Below are 20,041 nucleotides of genomic sequence, written 5' to 3'. Positions count from 1 at the left end.
CCTAATTGGCACTCATAGCTCTGACTCCACTCATAGCCAACTGTTTCATTGTGTGTGTGTGTGTGTGTGTGTGTGTGTGTGTGTGTGTGTGTGTCATTGCTCATAGTTCATGATTAGAACACACAATTCAATCCCACACATACCAGGTCTGTATGATTTATAAAGTTGCCTATTTAAGTTATGCAAGCTACAATTAATTCATGATAATGGTTTCTCACCGTCTCCCCTGAAGAAGAAACATCAATCATTCACAATATAAGACTTGATCATTTTAAACAACCATCATATTGGTATGTGTGGTAGGGTATTACCAGCAGCTGTGATGGTATTACCATGGTTCCAGTAGCAGGAAGGGGTCGTTTTTCATGAAGTGTTGTCTGGTGGATGCTTAGAGAGCTCTTCGTCTCGTATTTTTCATTTCTGTTCAAATCACTCTCAATCTAGTGCTCTCTAGCCTTCATTTATGTCTCTCTCCCCTTTCTTTCTCTCTGCCAGATCTCTCCTCTCTCGCTCTCCGAGGTTGAAGACTCTCCTCACAGTTCCTTGGCCATTACCTAAAGCGAGTATTGAATATGCATGAGTTCGGCCCCCATAAACTGCTGCTCTCAGCGCGAAAGTCGGCAGGAAGCCCAACTCAGCAGACAGGAAGAGTATGGAAAAGAAAACAGAGGGAGAGAGAGCGGCAGGAGGAGGAGGAGAGAGAGAGAGAGACTTATCTTAAATATTGGCAGATAACCATATTCCCTCTTACCCAATCAAAGGCAGTGGGGAGAAGCTCATGTGAGCATGCAAGTGTCTCTGACTCTAAGTCCATGTGTGTGTGTCTAGATCTCTGTGACTGTAGCTCTGGCCGGTTGCCAGGCAACAGAGGCAGGCAGACAGTTCAGCACATGGATGTTATGAGAGCTGACACATCTTCACACCTCTGGCCCTGGCCAGCAGCACGGGTCACAGTTTAAGGGTCGTAGGGTCACTGAGTCACAGGAGGCCAAGAGCTTTCGCTCGCACAGGGGTTAGAGGTCAGATTGCTTTTGTGTTTAGTCTTATTTTGGTCTCTTTTCTTTGACTTTGGTGCCAGGGGCAGTTAAGCAGCAGTGGATGAGTGAATAGCTGCATTTCATATGTCTTTGTTCCTCTGTCTCTCCCCAGGCCTCTCTCTCCCTCTCTCTGCCCTTTGCTCCTTACAAACAGGGCTACCGAGAATACAAAACCCTCTCCCGGAGCCATGGAAGGATTTCACCATATTTTCCCATGTAGTTCCTTGTACTTTAGCTCCTGGAGTGGTGTTTTCCTTGATCTGCATGGTGTGGAATCATGGAGGCAAGATGGCATGCTCTGCTCAAGGACAATCAATTCCACAACACGCTTAGCTAGGATTCTGTTACTGACACATCATGATCCATTTAATCTGCCTGTCAAGGTCATTATTCAGGCAATAATACAGTTTTTGGCAAAACGCTGTATAATATGTATAATCACCAATCGCAGAATGCCACTTCCTAGCTATCAAATCCCTTTTCATAAAGTTATGTCTAACACATGTCAGTTCACACGTGTGCTCCTCTCCTGGTACAGTTGTAGCATGTCAGTACCACAGGTATTAATCACTGCCGGCATTGTTTACAATCCACCCAGTAACTATCAAGTCCAAACTACCAATTAACCAGCAGACCGCGAGGCAGGCAGACAGGCAGAGAGGCAGGCCGATGGGTGTGTGTATGTCTCGTAATGCAGTAGCTAGGCCTCAGACCCACAGATAGAGTGCTGCTCTGCTACCAGTGTGCCCAGGGTTTTATGTGAAAACACCAGCAACACCAATTAGCTGTCCAACAATGATGATGAAGGAGATAATGGGTTTATGAAGTGGTAACAGGTTTTAGCATATATATATATATATTTTTTTTTAAATATATATTTATATATAGATTTTTTGTTTTTTTATAGATATATATACGCTATATATATAAATATATATATATTTGTTGCATATATATATATATATATATATACACACACGTATACAGTGGGGCAAAAAAGTATTTAGTCAGACACCAATTGTGCAAGTTCTCCCACTTAAAAAGATGAGAGGCCTGTAATTTTCGTCATAGGTACACTTCAACTATGACAGAATGAGTGGGAAAAATCCAGAAAATCACATTGTAGGATTTTTAATGAATTTATTTGCAAATTATGGTGGAAAATAAGTATTTGGTCACCTACAAACAAGCGAGATTTCTGGCTCTCACAGACCTGTAACTTCTTCAAGAGGCTCCTCTGTCCTCCACTCGTTAACTGTATTAATGGCACCTGTTTGGCACCAGATTCAGTCTTCCCAGGCTGGGAAGACTGAATCTGCAATAGGTAAGCAGCTTGGTTTGAAGAAATCAACTGTGGGAGCAATTATTAGGAAATGGAAGACATACAAGACCACTGATAATCTCCCTCGATCTGGGGCCCCATGCAGATCTCACCCCGTGGGGTCAAAATGATTACAAGAATGGTGAGCAAAAATCCCAGAACCACACGGGGGGACCTAGTGAATGACCTGCAGAGAGCTGGGACCAAAGTAACAAAGCCTACCATCCGAAACACACTACGCCACCAGGGACTCAAATCCTGCCGTGCCAGACGTGTCACCCTGCTTAAGACAGTACATGTCCAGGCCCGTCTGAAGTCTGCTGGAGAGCATTTGGATGATCCAGAAAAAGATTGGGAGAATGTCATATGGTCAGATGAAACCAAAATATAACTTTTTGGTAAAAACTCAACTCGTCGTGTTTGGAGGACAAAGAATGCTGAGTTGCATCCAAAGAACACCATACCTACTTTGAATACCAGCAACAGTGTGTGAAAACCTTGTGAAGACTTACAGAAAACGTTTGACCTCTGTCATTGCCAACAAAGGGTATATAACAAAGTATTGAGACATTTTTTGTTATTGACCAAATACTCATTTTCATTTTATTCATTTTCCACCATAATTTGCAAATAAATTCATTAAAAAAATACTACAATGGAATTTCTGGATTTTTTTTTCTCATTTTGTCTGTCATAGTTGAAGTGTACCTATGATGAAAATTACAGGCCTCTCTCCTCTTAAGTGGGAGAACATGCACAATACTTTTTTGCCCCACTGTCTGTATATGCTAAAACCTGTTACCACTTCATAGACCCATTATCTCCTTAACCATATCAGTGTATGTGTATATATAAACTGTTTGTGTGCACGTATGTGGGTGCCTATGTTTATTTTATGTTTTTCCTCTTTTGTTGCATTACAACCTGTAATTTAAATATATTTTTATTAGTATTTCATGTAATGGACATACACAAAATAGTCCAAATTGGTGAAGTGAAATGAAAAACATTACTTAAAACGGAAAAGTGGTGCGTGCATACAGTGGGGCAAAAACGTATTTATTCAGCCACCAATTATGCAAGTTCTCCCACTTAAAAAGATGAGAGGCCTGTAATTTTCATTATAGGTACACTTCAACTATGACAGACTGTTAAGGTTTTCTTCCGTCAAAGGAGAGGAGGACCAAAATGCAGCATGGTAATTTTGATACATGTTTAATAAACGAATAAACACGAACAATACAAAACAAGAAACGTCAAAACGTAAACACCCTATTTTTTTTTTTTTTAGTTCGATACATCTTTAATAAACGAAAAAAACACAAATACAAAACAAGAAACGGAACGTGAAAACCTATACAGCCTATTTTTTTTTAAATAAAAAATAATTTATTACCTTCAATACCATTCATTCTTTACAACTCATAATTTTCATACATACTCCAACAATGGTATTTTAATTTAACTAAACAAAACAAAAACCCCAAACAAGACCTCAGGGGAGCATCTTCCCTCCCCGTCACCCTACAAACTACCTTTCCCTATCTCCCCAGCCCATCCATCCCAGGCACCTTCCCTTTTCCCATCCTCCTAAGAGCGCTCTCAACCTCTTCTAGTGAAATCTGGGCCTCCATCACTTCTCTAATGTCCTCCGGCAACCGCCTGGACAAGTGTTCTAAAAACACGTTTCCCTGCTCTACATCTATTTCCCTTTCCTTAAATAAACCTTGGAAATGATCAGTTGTCACCCTGACCATATCCGCTGGTTCTCTAACTATACTACCATTTTCTTCCCTAACGCCATGCATTACCTTCCTACTCTGTCTGGCCCTAACCGACTTAAAGAACATAGCGGAACAAGTCTCATTCTGTTCTAGAAAGCCACTATGCGCACGCTCCAGGAAAGCTCGAGCCTTCCGCTCCTGCAACTCCCTGAGCTGCGCCTTTAGGGTAGCGGATCTCTCCCAGTCAAACGACCCGCCGAGGTTGCCTGCCTCGTACTCGAGTTCAATTAACCTTTGGATACGATCCACCTCCCTCCTCTCCTCCCTTTTTTTCCTCTTGCAATACCCTATTATAAAAGCCCTAATCCTCACCTTAACTAATTCCCACCACTCTAACACCCCCTCGCACATGGCCTTCAAGCCTCCAAAAGAAACCATAAAACCCGTCAACAAAAGCCTACTCCTCCAGCACATCCCGATCTAACTTCCAGTACCCCCTACCAAAGAGGCAGACTGGCGACCCCACCTGCAGGAGCACCCCGTCGTGATCCGAAAAGAAAACAGGCAACAGCCGCCCAGACAACTTACCCAAAGACCTGGGTACAAAAATATAGTCGAGCCTCCGCTCAACCCCCCTGGAGTTGCGCCATGTAGGACCAGCCATTTTCGGAGTAGTGTGCAGACCACCATCAACCAGACCATGGCAAGCCATTAGCCCGGTAATGGCGCCTGCACTGCTATCCCCCCCTATTCCTAAATCTGTATTAAAATCCCCCTATCACTAATTTCCTATTTGTGACACACAGGGGCGTCAGACAGTCCACCATCTCCCTCCTGTCTGCCACCACCTGTGGCCCATACACCACCACTAATCTAAATTTACAATCCCTTATCGTGACATCCACCCCTATAACCCTCCCTGCATTACCACAAAAGAATCCTCCACTTTTACCTCCCTGTGCCCACACAAAATCCCTACCCCCGATGAGTGCACCCCCCCAATACCCCAAACCGACTCCCCCTTGTCCCACTCCCTCTTAAACCTACTAACATCCCCTCCATCCCTCAGGTGAACCTCCTGTAAAAAACAAAAATCAAACCCCACACCCTCCAAATAACTAAAAACCGCCCTCCTCTTAACAAAATCCCTTAAACCCCTTACATTTAAACTAACAAAAGTCAAATTAGACCCCATGAAAAAATCAAATTAAAACATGTAATACACTCAAATTCTAAACCCAGACAGAAAAAAAACAAAAACAGGAGACTCACCCGATGCTCTCCTGCTCCATATCTACCGGTGAGAACACCATCTGTACTCCCGACATCCCCCCCTCTTCCTCCATCTCACCAACCCAGGATGCAGGAATAGTGTTTGGCTCCGGGGTGCCCTGCACCCTGGGTCTACCCCCACACTCCTCCCCCTCCCCAGTGCTGCAGCTGGTCTGGAAAAAGGCTGAGTCCCCAAACAAAAAACTCCCCACCTCCTCCTGTACCCAGTCCTGAGTCTTGTTAGGTGTGTCCCCACCCAACAGAAGTTGAGGGCCTGGGGAAACCAGCAGCAACCCAGAGGTTTCTCCCACCCCCATCACTCTCTTGGCCATCCCCTCCCTCTCACTGTCGGCCAATCGCACCCTCCTCTTCATTCTCTTCTTTGGTGATGGCGGCAGTGGAGAGATACCACCCTCCCCCCCCGCCAGCTCCTCCACCATACCCCTCATCTCTTCCACCAGGGCACTTTCCCCCCAGTCCACTTGCTCTTCCACCGTCTCCTTCTCCAACACTCCTCCCTCGCTTTCTTCTCTCTCATGCTCCTCCACTCGGTTGCCTTCTTCCGCCGCTTTTCCTGGTTCTCCTACTCCCGTGCCTTCCGTTTCCTTCTCTCTTCCATCCGCCGCTTCTTGCTCCTTCTCCTTCCTTGCGGCCTTCCCCTCTGGACCTGTACTCTGGTCATGAGGCGTGCTTCCTTCCCCTCCTCTTCTTCCCCCATCCCCCGCTCCTGCTCCCCCCCCAGCCGCAGACGCATATGACCTCTGACGAGCCGGGCACCCCCGCCACAGGTGTGCTGACGAGCCACACCCGTGGCACGCCTTAGGCTTGTCACAATCCCTCGCCTCGTGTTCCTCAGATCCACAAAATCTGCATTTTCTTGTGCTGCGAATATGTGGGCAAATATGTGGCCGTAGGCCATACAGCGCCTGCAAAATGGGGGCTGACGTGCATAAAACAACGTCCCCCTGTCAGCCCCTAGGGAGAACATAGCAGGAGGATGGAGGTAGCCACCATGTCCCTTTGGGTCCTCCCTGAGGAGGGCCTGGAAGCCTCTCCTCCCATTCCAAAATCCAAGGGAGTCTTTGAGGTGCCTTGCTGAGGAGACGTTATCCATGTATCTCCCCAGAAAGGCCCTCACCTCTTCGTCCTTAACGTATGGGTTGTAAATGTTGACAGTTACAACCCTAAAGTTGTTCTTCGCCAGGCTTGTTATTTCATAGTGGCTCATCGGCCTCTCACCTCCCACTGCTCTTGCCCTTCTCAGGATATCATCGTGTTTCTCCTCTGTATATAGTGCCACGTCGTATGCTCCCTCCAACGAGTTGCCTTGGAAACAAAACACGTCCTTCACCGTCAGCTTTAGAATCCCCATCAATATTATCCTTCCAAAAGTTTCCCGTCCTAAAGGCTCCAACTCCTTTTCCTTCCAAGCAAACCGAATCGTGTTGGCCAGCCCAATCCCAGGGACCGACCGTGTTGATGTATTTAGCACCATCTCCGCAAGGAGAATGGCGCTCGTTCTTTTCTCTTCCAAAACAATGAAAAAAGAAAAACCAAAGTGACTGAGCCTATTCTGGTGCAAACTAACACAGAGACAGGAACAATCACCCACGAAACACTCAAAGAATATGGCTGCCTAAATATGGTTCCCAATCAGAGACAACGATAAACACCTGCCTCTGATTGAGAACCACTTCAGGCAACCATATACTTTTCTAGATAACCCCACTATACCACAATCCCAATACCTACAAAAACCCCAAGACAAAACACACCACATAATTAACCCATGTCACACCCTGGCCTGACCAAAATAATAAAGAAAACACAAAATACTAAGACCAGGGCGTGACACAGACAAAATTAGAAAAAAAAATCCAGAAAATCACATTGTAGGATTTTTTATGAATTTATTTGCAAATTATGGTGGAAAATAAGTATTTGGTCAATAACAAAAGTTTATCTCAATACTTTGTTATATACCCCTTTGTTGGCAATGACAGAGGTCAAACGTTTTCTGTAAGTCTTCACAAGGTTTTCACACACTGTTGCTGGTATTTTGGCCCATTCCTCCATGCAGATCTCCTCTAGAGCAGTGATGTTTTGGGGCTGTTGCTGGGCAACACGAGCTTTCAACACCCTGCAAAGAGTTTCTATGGGGTTGAGATCTGGAGACTGGCTAGGCCACTCCAGGACCTTGAAATGCTTCTTACGAAGCCACTCCTTCGTTGCCCGGGCGGTGTGTTTGGGATCATTGTCATGCTGAAAGACCCAGCCACGTTTAATCTTCAATGCCCTTGCTGATGGAAGGAGGTTTTCACTCAAAATCTTACGATACACAGCCCCATTCATTCTTTCCTTTACACAGATCAGATGTCCTTGTCCCTTTGCAGAAAAACAGCCCCAAAGCATGATGTTTCCACCCCCATGATTCACAGTAGGTATGGTGTTCTTTGGATGCAACTCAGCATTCTTTGTCCTCCAAACACGACGAGTTGAGTTTTTACCAAAAATGTATATTTTGGTTTCATCTGACCATATGACATTCTCCCAATCTTCTTCTGGATCATCCAAATGCTCTCTAGCAAACTTCAGACGGGCCTGGACGTGTACTGGCTTAAGCAGGGGGACATCTGGCTCTACAGGATTTGAGTCCCTGGCGGCGTAGTGTGTTACTGATGGTAGGCTTTGTTACTTTGGTCCCAGCTCTCTGCAGGTCATTCACTAGGTCCCCCCGTGTGGTTCTGGGATTTTTGCTCACCGTTCTTGTGATCATTTTGACCCCACGGGGTGAGATCTTGCGTGGAGCCCCAGATCGAGGGAGATTATCAGTGGTCTTGTATGTCTTCCATTTCCTAATAATTGCGCCCACAGTTGAGTTCTTCAAACCAAGCTGCTTACCTATCGCAGATTCAGTCTTCCCAGCCTGGTGCAGGTCTACAATTTTGTTTCTGGTGTCCTTTGAGAGCTCTTTGGTCTTGGCCATAGTGGAGTTTGGAGTGTGACTGTTTGAGGTTGTGGACAGGTGTCTTTTATACTGATAACAAGTTCAAACAGGTGCCATTAATACAGGTAACGAGTGGAGGACAGAGGTGCCTCTTAAAGAAGAAGTTACAGGTCTGTGAGAGCCAGAAATCTTGCTTGTTTGTAGGTGACCAAATACTTGTTTTCCACCATAATTTGCAAATAAATTCATTAAAAATCCTACAATGTGATTTTCTGGATTTCTTTTCTCATTTTGTCTGTCATAGTTGAAGTGTACCTATGATGAGAATTACAGGCCTCTCTCATCTTTTTAAGTGGGAGAACTTGCACAATTGGTGGCTGACTAAATACTTTTTTGCCCCACTGTATGTATTCACCCCCTTTGCTATGAAGCCCCTAAATAAATAAGATTTGGTGCAACCAATTACCATCAGAAGTCACATATTTAGTTAGATTGCACACAGGTGGACTTTATTCAAGTGTCACATGATCTGTCACATGATCTTAGTATATTTACACCTGTTCTGAAAGGCCCCAGAGTCTGGAACACCACTAAGCAAGGGGCACCACCAAGCAAGTGGCACCATGAAGACCAAGGAGCTCTCAAAACAGGTCAGGGACAAAGTTGTGCCGAAGTACAGATCAGGGTTGAGTTATAAAAAATATCTGAAACTTTGAACATCCCACGGAGCACCATTAAATCCATTATTAAAAAATGGAAAGAATATGGCACCACAACAAACCTGCTTAGAGAGGGCCACCCACCAAAACTCAGACCAGGCATGGAGGGCATTAATCAGAGAGGCAACAAAGAGACCAAAGATAACCCTGAAGGAGCTGCAAATCTTTACAGCGGAGATTGGAGTATCTGTCCATAGGACCACTTTAAGCTGTACACTCCACAGAGCTGGGCTTATGGAAGTGTGGCCAGAAAAAGCCATTGCTTAAAGAAAATAATAATCAAACATGTTTGGTATACGCCAAAAGGCATGTGGGAGACTCCCCAAACATATGGAAGAATGTACTCTGGTCAGATGAGACTAACATTTTTTGTTTTTTTTGGCCATCAAGGAAAACGCTATGTCTGGCGCAAACCCAGCACCTCTCGTCACCCTGAGAACACCATCCCACAGTGAAGCATGGTGGTGGCAACATCATGCTGTGGGGATGTTTTTTCATCCGCAAGGACTGGGAAACTGGTCAGAATTGAAGGAATGATGGATGGCGCTAAATACAGGGAAATTCTTGAGGGAAACCTGTTTCAGTCTTCCAGAGATTTGAGACTGGGACGGAGGTTCACCTTCCAGCAGGACAATGACCCTAAGCATTCTGCTAAAGCAACACTTGAGTGGTTTAAGGGGAAACATTTAAATGTCTTGGAATGGCCTATTCATTGCCCAGACCTCAATCCAATTGAGAATCTGTGGTATGACTTAAAGATTGCTGTTCACTAGCGGAACCCATCCAACTTGAAGTGGTGTTGTCTTGAAGAATCTGCAAAAAATGTGCCAAGCTTATAGAGACATACCCCAAGAGGCATACAGCTATAATTGCTGCAAAAGGTGGCTCTACAAACTATTGACTTTGGGGGGGTGAATAGTTACGCACAAGTTCTCTTTTCTTTTTTCTAGTTTGTTTCACAAATAAAATATCATTTGCATGTTCAAAGCAGTAGGCATGTTGTGTAAATGAAATGATACAAACCCCCCCAAAATCTATTTTAATTCCAAGTTGTACGGCAACATAATAGGACAAATGCCAAAGGGCGTGAATACTTTCGCAAGCCACTTGCACTCATTTCTTCCTCTATATTGGAAGCATATGAAACGTGTTTCCTGTGCCTCTCCTAACGAGCTCTCTTTACTGCGTTCATTTAACGACATGGGTATTAAAAATGAGTGTCATTGCTTTTATCAGATAATACAGTGCTTGACTAATTTAGCAAAGTTTCTGTTAAAGCACTTGAGGATGCTAACGAGCTGCGGCCTCGTAAATACCCAGGCCACTGTCACCGAATGCTGCTGCCATCTTTGTTTGTGGAGAACAGAAAAAGACAAGGATGAAATATTAAATTATTTGGTATTCTCTCCTTGAATCTCTTCCTACTCCTCTTCTACTAACCCCCCTCTGCCTTCTTATTTCTTCCTTGCTCCCATTCTGCTCTCTTTCTTCTCTCATTAATATTCCCTCTGTCATCGAATCACCCTTGTCACCCTCACATGCCTCATCCCTCCATCCATCCCCCTCTCTCACTCTCTGTCCTGCAGGGTTTCTGAGTACCGGGGACCAGTCAGCCAAGGGGAACTATGGTCTGTTGGACCAGATCCAGGCTCTACGTTGGCTCAATGAGAACATTGGCCATTTTGGAGGAGACCCAGAGAGGATCACCATCTTTGGCTCCGGCGCCGGAGCCTCCTGTGTCAATCTGCTCATCCTCTCCCACCACTCTGAGGGTAAGGACCAGTCATCATCGTTTTAGTCATTAGCAACAACAGCAGCATAGCCAACATCATCAAAAATATTCATCAGTCATCCTCTATAATGACAGCGATCTCATCATCACCATCGTTGCTTTTAAAGCGCCTTGAGATGCATTTAGTTGTGTGTGACGTGTACTGAAATTCATCGTTTAGCTGCCAAGTACGGCCTACATGTAAACATGTAATAAACTGCTACTGAAACGAATCTAGGACAACAATCCCCACCGTCACTGTCAAACCTGTCATCGTTATCACAAACTGTCATTTTCATCCTCACTACCATAGCAACATCCAAGATGATTTTAAGTGTACTTCAGGTGTGTGTCACCAAGGAAACCCAGAAAGGTGTTCTTAAAGACAAACGTCCCTCTTGCCTCAGTTTCATAGTGTCTAACTGAGCAACAAGGTAGTATGACATTGAACCCTAGGATGATGTGTGAATTTGAATGAGGTATAAAATTGGATATAACTTTCGGCCCATGTGGATACGACTATCAGAAACATAGAATAGGTTTTGTAGAATCAGATCAATATGCATCAGACAGCCGTATGAATTTGACTTTGGTATAGGAATAGGAGTCTCAGTTTGTGTAGCTATCAGAGGGAGAGACTGGCATGTGAGTCAGGACTTTGGGACTGTGTTAATATGGATGTGTGCCTGTGTATGTGAGACAGGTGTTTGACAGAACTCTAATGAGGACTGAAAATATGGATGTCTGTCTGAGCAGGAGAGAGCAGAGCTGAGCTGAGCTCAGGACTTGAGCCGCAGCTGAGACGAGTCTTAATTGATTTCATAGGGACAGAAGCAGGGGAGGGGGCACTTGCAGAGGATGGGGGATGGAATGGAGGGGAGGGGGTCTTAATTATTAATGTCAGAATCTGCAGATGAAAACAGGGGGACAACAAGGCACTTTACATAACGGTGCAGCAGTGCTCTCTTTCTCGCTCTCTCTATCTCTTTATCTCTCTCTCTTTATCTCTCTCTCTCTCTCTCTCTCTCCGTTTAACACAGCCACCAGTCAGTTAACGCCAACACGGCTGTATGCCGGGCCTGTCGCCATTTTCTTGTCGCTGCCTCCGTATGTGATGTGAGGAAACCAGCGGATTTGCCAAGCCTAATGTTTACAATGATTTAGTGGGGCTTTGGAGAGAGGCAGTGTACCCGGAACAGTGCTCCCCCATATGCAATACTTCACGGTGCCACGGTGGTGGCTCCTCCATCCACGCACAATACCCCATAATAACAAAGCGAAAACAAATATTTTTGTTGTTGTAAATGTATTAAAAATGTTTCAAAAAACAGAAATACCTTATTTACATAAGTATTCAGACCCTTTACTATGAGACTCAAAATTGAGCTCAGGTGCATCCTGTTTCCATCGATCATCCTTCAGATGTTTCTAAAACTTGATTGGACATGATTTGGAAAGGCACACACCTGTCTATATAAGGTCCCACTGTTGACCGTGCATGTCAGAGCAAAAACCAAGCCGTGGCCGTGGAGCTCTGAGACAGCATTGAAGGTCCCTAAGAACACGGTGGCCTCCGTCATTCTTAGATTGAAGAAGTTTGGAACCACCAAGACTCTTCCTAGAGCTGGCCGCCCGGCAAAACTGAGCAATCTGGAGAGAAGGGCCTTGGTCAGGGAGGTGACAGAGCTCCAGAGTTCCTCTGTGGAGATGGGACAACCTTTCAGAAGGACAAACATCTCTGTAGCACTCCACCAATCAGGCCTTTATGGAAGAGTGGCCAGACGGAAGCCATTCTTCAGTAAAAGGCACATGACAGCACTCTTGGTGTTTGCCAAAAGGCACCAAAAGGACTCTCAGACCATGAAAACCAAGATTGCACTCTTTACCCTGAATGCTAAGCGTCACATCTGGAGGAAACCAGGCACTGCTCATCATCTGACCAATACCATCCCTACAGTGAAGCATGGTGGTGGCAACATCATGCTGTGGGGATGTTTTTCAGCGGCAGGGTCTGGGAGACTAGTCAGGATCAAGGGAAGGAGGAACGGAGCAAAGTACAGAGATGAAAACCTACTCAAGAGCGCTCAGGACCTCAGTCTGGGGTGAAGGTTCCCCTTCCAACAGGACAACGACCCTAAGCACACAGCCAAGACAACGCAAGAGTACCCTGAGTCCCTGAATGTCCCTGAGTGGCCCAGCCAGAGCCCGGATTTGAACCCGATCGAACATCTCTGGAAAAACCTCAAAAATGCAGTGCCGCAACGCTCCCCATCCAACCTGACAGAGCTGAGAGGATCTGCAGAGAAGAATGGGAGAAACTCCCCAAATACAGGTTTGCCAAGCTTGTAGTGTCATACATAAGGAGACTTGAGGCTGTAATCGCTGCCAATGGTGCTTCAACAAAGTACTGATCAAAGGGTCTGAATACTTATGTAAATGTGATATTTCATTATTATTTTTATAAAGATTTACAAAGATTTTGAAACATGTTTTTGCTTTGTCATTATGGGTTATGGTGTGTAGATTGGGGGGGGGGACTATTTAATCCATTTTGGAACAAGGCTGTATCGTAATAAAATGTGGAAAAAGTGAAGGGATCTGAAAACTTTCCGAATGCACTTTATATTTGTACACTCAGGGATCTACACATTCTACACTACACTAAGTCCTCTGACCCTCATGTGGCCCCCAGGACTGTTCCAGAGGGCCATAGCCCAGAGCGGCTCAGCCATCTCCAGCTGGTCGGTCAACTACCGGCCCCTCATGTACACCAAGATCCTGGCTAAGAAGGTAGGCTGCAGCTACGGGGACACAGGCGACCTGGTGGAGTGTCTGAGGAGGAAGAGCTTCAGAGAGCTGGTGGACCAGGACATCCAGCCGGCCAGGTATCACATCGCCTTCGGCCCCGTGGTGGATGGAGACGTGGTTCCCGACGACCCCGAGATTCTCATGCAACAGGTCAGACTCAGACTCTGGCTCCAGTCGCCATTACAAAAAATACAAAATATCTGGATTCCTCAGTCTCTTATGTTAATGCAATTACTGTTGCTGTAGCAGTGTATTTTTCTTCCTCCATTGTTCTGTGATGCTATGTGTGTGTGTTGCCACCAGGGGGAGTTCCTGAACTATGACATCCTGCTGGGGGTGAACCAGGGAGAAGGGCTGAAGTTTGTGGACGACAGTGAGGGGGATGATGGGATCTCTGCATCTTCCTTCGACTACACCATCTCCAACTTTGTGGACAACCTGTATGGATACCCTGAGGGTGAGAGTTTGTTATAAATGTCCTCATACACACAAACATGTTAGCAGTGGTGGAAACAATACTCAATTGTCATACTTGAGTAAAAGTAAAGATGCCTTAATAGAAAATGATTCAAGTAAAAGTGAAAGTCACCCAGTAAAATACTACTTGAGTAAAAGTCTAAAAGTATTTGGTTTTAAAATGTACTTAAGTATCAAAAGTAAATGCATTTGCTAAAATATACTTAAGTGTCAAAAATAAAAGTATAAACCATTTCAAAATCCTTATATTAAGCAAACCAGACGGCACAATTTTCTGACGGAGAGCCAGGGGCACACTCAAACGCTCAGACATCATTTTCAAACGAAGCATTTGTGTTTAGTGAGTCCGCCAGATTGGAGGCAGTAGGGATGACCAGGAATGTTCTCTTGATAAGTGTGTGAATTCTACCATTTTCCAGTCAAAATGTAAGGAGTACTTTTGGGTGTCAGGGATAATTTATGGAGTAAAAAATACATTATTTTCTTTAGGAATGTAGTGAAGTAGAAGTACAATTTGGCAAAAATAGAAAAAGTAAAGTACAGATACCCCAAAAAACTACTTAAGTAGTACTTTGAAGTATTTTTACTCGAGTACTTTACACCACTGCATGTTAGACATCCCCACAGGAGCAGAAGTAATGCTCCAGTTACCCATGTGTGTTAAGAGTAGATATATATTTTATTTTACTATTGTTTAGTATTTCATTGCTGGCTATTCAAGGTCTCTCTGTCCCATCTCCTCCCCGTCTCTTGTTGCTCTCTTTCTCTCCTCTGTCTTTCTCTCCCCTCTGTTTTCCCCCTATATATCTCTCTCCCCCTATCTATCGCTCTCTCCCCCTCTCTCTCTCTCCTCCCTCTGTGTGTGTCTCTCTCTGTCTCTCTCTCCCCCTCTCTCTCTCTGTGTGTCTCCCCTCTGTCTCTCTCTCCCTCTCTCTCCCCCCTCTCTCCCCCCCCTCTCTCTCTCTCTCCCCCCCTCTCTGTCTCTGTCTCTCTCTCCCCCTCTCTCTCTCTCCTCTCTCTCTCTCTTTCTCTCTGTCTTTCCTCCTCTCCCCCCTCTCTCTCTCTCTCCCCCCCTCTCTCTCTCTCTCTCTCCCCCTCTCTCTCTGTCTCTGTCTTTCCCCTCCCCTCTCTCTCTCCCCCCCTCTCTCTCTCCCCTCTCTCTCTGTCTTTCCTCCTCCCCCTCCTCTCTCTCTCTGTCTTTCCTCCTCTCTCTCTCTCTCTCTCCCCCTCTCTCTCTGTCTCTCCCCCTCTCTCTCTACCCCCCCCCCTCTCTCTCTCTCTCTCTGTCTTTCCTCCTCTCCTCTCTCTCTCTCTCCCCCTCTCTCTGTCTCTCCCCTCTCTTGCTCTGTTTCTCTCCCCTTTCTGTCTGTCTCTTTCTCCCCCCCTCGTTCTGTGTCTCTCTAATCTCTTTTGCTTGCTCTCTCCATTGCTCTCGGTCTGTCTGTTTCTCCAGGTAAGGACATCCTGAGGGAGACCATAAAGTTCATGTACACAGACTGGGCCGACAGGGACAACGGAGACATGAGGAGGAAGACCCTGCTGGCACTGTTCACAGATCACCAGTGGGTGGCGCCAGCGGTGGCCACAGCCAAGCTGCACGCTGAGTTCCAGTCTCCTGTCTACTTCTATACCTTCCACCACCACTGCCAGACGGAGGCCCGGCCAGAGTGGGCGGACGCGGCCCACGGGGATGAGCTGCCCTACGTGTTTGGGGTCCCCATGGTGGGAGCCACCGACCTGTTCCCCTGTAACTTCTCCAAGAATGACGTCATGCTCAGCGCTGTGGTCATGACGTACTGGACCAACTTTGCCAAGACCGGGTCAGTACTGGAGTTAGACAAGACCTAGACACGGCATTGAAATATCAGATTAGAAACTTTATCAGATGCATACAGTACATGCTCAATACTTGTGATAATCTTTTCTCTCTCTCCCTATCACACTCTCTCTCTCTCTCACTCTCTCACTCTCTCTCTCTCTCTCTCTCTCTCTCTCCCTCCCATAAGGGATCCCAACCTGCCTGTACCCCAGGACACTAAATTCATCCACACCAAGCCCAACCGCTTTGAGGAGGTAATCTGGACCAAGTTCAGCTCCAAGGACAAGCAGTACCTCCACATTGGCCTGAAGCCCCGCGTCAGGGACAACTACCGGGCCAACAAGGTGGCCTTCTGGCTGGAGCTGGTGCCTCACCTGCACTCCATGCATGAGGACATCTACCCCATCACCACCCGCCTGCCGCCTGGAGGAGGAGGTCCCCGCGCCCACCGACCTGGCCCCCCTGGGGCACGCTCCACCCGCCACCCCGTCATCTCCACCAACCCCCCCGAACCCGAGCCAGACCCCTCCGAGCCGCCCCGCCGCAACCCGTTCCCCGACGAGATAAGGGACTACTCCACGGAGCTGAGTGTGACAGTGGCGGTGGGCGCCTCGCTGCTCTTCCTCAACGTGCTGGCCTTCGCAGCCCTCTACTACAAACGGGACAAACGCCACGAGCTGCTGCAGAGACGCCACCGCCGCTTGTCCCCGCAGCGCGGCATGGGCACCACCATGGGAGGGGTGGGCGCCCCGTCCCACAACGACCTGGCGCTGAGCCAGGAGGAGGAGCTCATGTCCCTGCAGATGAAGCAGCAGAGGGTGGAGATGGAGCACGGCATCGGCACGCCCCTCCCTTCCCGGGGTCTCCACGGCGACCTGGAGCCTCTACGGGCGCAGGTGGGCCCACCAGACTACACGCTGGCCCTGCGGCGGGCACCGGAGGATGTGCCGCTGATGACGGCCAACACCATTACCATGATCCCAAGCACCATCAGCGGCATGCAGCCCCTCCACCCTTTCAACACCTACCCCCCGCCCCCCCCCCCACCACCCCCACCCCTGGCCACAGCAACAACGCCCTGCCACACCAACACTCCACCACCCGCGTATAGGACCAGGCACAACCTGTGGTTCAGCAGAGATTACAAACAAACACCCCAGATGCCATCCCCTCCTGTTCTTTCTCTCTCTCAGATTATCCTCCAGCTTTTTCCTGGGACTCTTTTTCTGTGTTTGCTTTTTTCATTTTTTTTTCTCTCTCTCTGTTGTTCTGTTCTCTGTCAATCTCCCCGTGAGGCTGTGCTGTCGTCCCCTACCGTTGGGACACATGGCTCAGTCTGACTCAGGCTGTGGACTGCTGGGACAAAGACCCATCATTACAACTAACACAACTCTTATCACACATCCTCCAACCTGTTCATATGTCTGTACAATCTGTGTGTTTCACTCTCTTCCTCTCTCTCACTCTATCTTCCTCTCTCTCTCTCAACCCATATTACTGCTTCTCTTCTTCTCTGACTCCCACTCACTTTCCCTTCCTGTCTGTTCCTGTGGCTCTTGATCGCAACGTTCACACAATCCTCCCAGTCTCATTTTCGTCCTCCCTTCTCTCCGAAATAAACCTCTTCATGACTCCTTTTTTCCTCTTTGGAGTCTTTTATACAAACACATACATGTAAATGATGTATTAATGATCAATTGTAAGGATATGAATGAAAAAAAGTGGTTATTCTGATATCTCGTTTTTACCAGCATTCTTGGTGCCAAGAACTGTGATTACGCTCCTCTCTCAATGAGGGTCCAACGGACCACCAGGAGAGGCCCATCCTGACTTGATCGTACACAAGGAATTACCATCAAAAAAGTGCCAAATGTTTCATCTTTCTTTTCTGATCTATCGCACTTTGTTTCGTTTTTTTCTTGCATTCAAGTGTTGCACTGTGGCTGGGCTTTACTCAAGGGGGAAAAGACTGAATATATCCTTGTAAAAAAAAAAATATTAAGAGAATATTAAGATTCATAACTGGTTTGCTGTCTGGGATCTTTTGCATGATTTCTTTTTTTCTAAACGGAGCCATCGGACATCGGAGGGGAAAGTGTGTTTGTTTTTACGTCTGGCCTTGTTTTCTTACTGTTGTTTTTTCTTTTCTTCTTGAAAAGTCATTTCTTTTTGTTTTCCTATATCTGCTGAACTTTGTGCACTTCATGAAGGGAACTATGTTCCGTTCTGTAGATACTTCAAAAGAGGTATCAGGGGATGAATATTGACTACGATTAGAGCAAGAAGAACAAATATGTCCTTTATTTTATTTTTTTCATTTCTTATCACCGAGGCTGTGCCACGAGCACCTGCTGCCCTGAGAGACTGTTTGAAGCCCTGTCTCAACCCCCCCCACCCCCCCCCTCTCCTTTTTAGTTCACTCTTTCTCTCCTTACTTCAGCTGTGAAGTTTTGCACGGTCATCGTGTTACCGTCTCAACTGAAGATTGTCTTTGATCATTCCTCTGTAAAAAAAACAAATATTGTTGGACTTTACCACTCCGTCAGCCTGCAGTGTTTATCCATGATAGGCCAATACTCGTTTTTCAATCGTGAAGATGTCATATTTCACGTGAATTGCCTCAATGGTAAAAATGGATATAATTCTAAATATTTTCCTGGAAATGAGGGTTGTCTTTGAACAATTATCTTAGTTTTACGCACTCTTATCCTCTCCTCAGTGGACTTTTAGCTGCGTGCTACAGGTTTCTGGATACTGGATATGTCAGTCTTTTCATCTCTTCTGTTGTTCTGAGATTCTCTCTGTTGTTGAGGTGCAAGGGGTATGAAGGGGGCTCAGACTGACATACTGTAGGTCAAAGGTGAAAAAAACCTTGTACGCACGTTTCAGATCTTTCAACTGCACAACTGAACACAGGGACACGTCAAACTCTGGACATTCGTGAGCAACAAAACTGTTACCGAAGTTGAGACGACGTTAGGAAAGCATTGACGTTGAAAACAACAATGGCAATGGAGAGACTAATCATCAGCAGGCACCTGACATGTCGCCGGTGCACAGAGGATACATTGATAAACATTACTCACATGTAACACAAACAACACACCTAGTGGGATGTTTTTCCTGTTTTGTTTCCTGTCTTGTTTTGGGATGATGATGATGATCACACTCCGGGGTTATAGACTGGGGTCCATCACAGGGGACTGGACAGAGAACCGGGACTCAGAAAAAGAACAAAACACACATAGAAAACAAACTGTAAAAAAAAATGTTAAAGTGTAAGAGAACAAACTGGTATTTGTAAATATTATGTTTATGGTTTGGTTTATGAGTGAAGGGCCAAATCTTTCCTTTGTGACAACAGGTGCAAGTTCAGACGGCTGATTTGAGCTCTTGTTGTTTCATTTTCTTTCATATCTTAGATTTTCAAGGTCAAAGTGCAACAAGTTATGGGCACATATAGACAGTTATTAACATACATGAATGATCTGTGAATGAAAACTACATCTAAAATCCTAGCATGGTTGAGTTCAACATAAACAGCAGTGGGGACAGGGGATATGGCTCAGGTTTCTCTAGGGTAGGAGGGACATACTGGACGTGGGTGGGGTTCTGGGGGCGGTCGGCATTACTTGCACATTTTGTCAACTGCCACATCAATCACGACGACAGCTTTTGTCTGGAATGACAATTCATTTAAGAGGAGTTCTTTTGCATCTGTTAAGTGGCCAATGGTAAGAGCTGCAGAGATAGCAGATTTAGAGAGAAAATATGGATACAGAGAGAAAGGAAAAAGGGAGAGCGATAGGGAGAGAGACTGACGGAAAGAAAGGCAGTGACAATGGTAGATAGGCAGTGATAATGGTAGATAGGCAGTGATAATGGTAGAGGAAGGCAGGGATAATGGTAGAGGAAGGCAGGGATAATGGTAGCGGTAGAGGAAGGCAGTGATAATGGTAGATATGCAGTGATAATGATGGAGGTAGAGGAAGGCAGTGATAATGGTAGAGATAGGCATGGTTTGAAACTGTGCTCAACCCAAACCTACAAAACAAGGGAACTTGAATCTTGATAGTGGTGCTGTTGGTAATTGTTAGTGACACTCACTGTCCTGAGAAGTGACATAGTATTACCGAATAGCTTAGA

The 20,041-nt window shown here is 46.0% G+C and overlaps 1 pseudogene; it reads left to right on the top strand.

The window, feature by feature from the left end:
• LOC112231378 overlaps window positions 1-17,152 on the top strand; it is a 75,022-nt pseudogene extending 57,870 nt beyond the window's left edge.
• The last annotated feature ends 2,889 nt before the right edge of the window (window positions 17,153-20,041 follow it).

This window comes from Oncorhynchus tshawytscha, linkage group LG30, assembly GCF_018296145.1.
Source record: "Oncorhynchus tshawytscha isolate Ot180627B linkage group LG30, Otsh_v2.0, whole genome shotgun sequence".
Taxonomy (NCBI): domain Eukaryota; kingdom Metazoa; phylum Chordata; class Actinopteri; order Salmoniformes; family Salmonidae; genus Oncorhynchus; species Oncorhynchus tshawytscha.
This window is presented reverse-complemented; position numbering and strand designations above follow the sequence as displayed.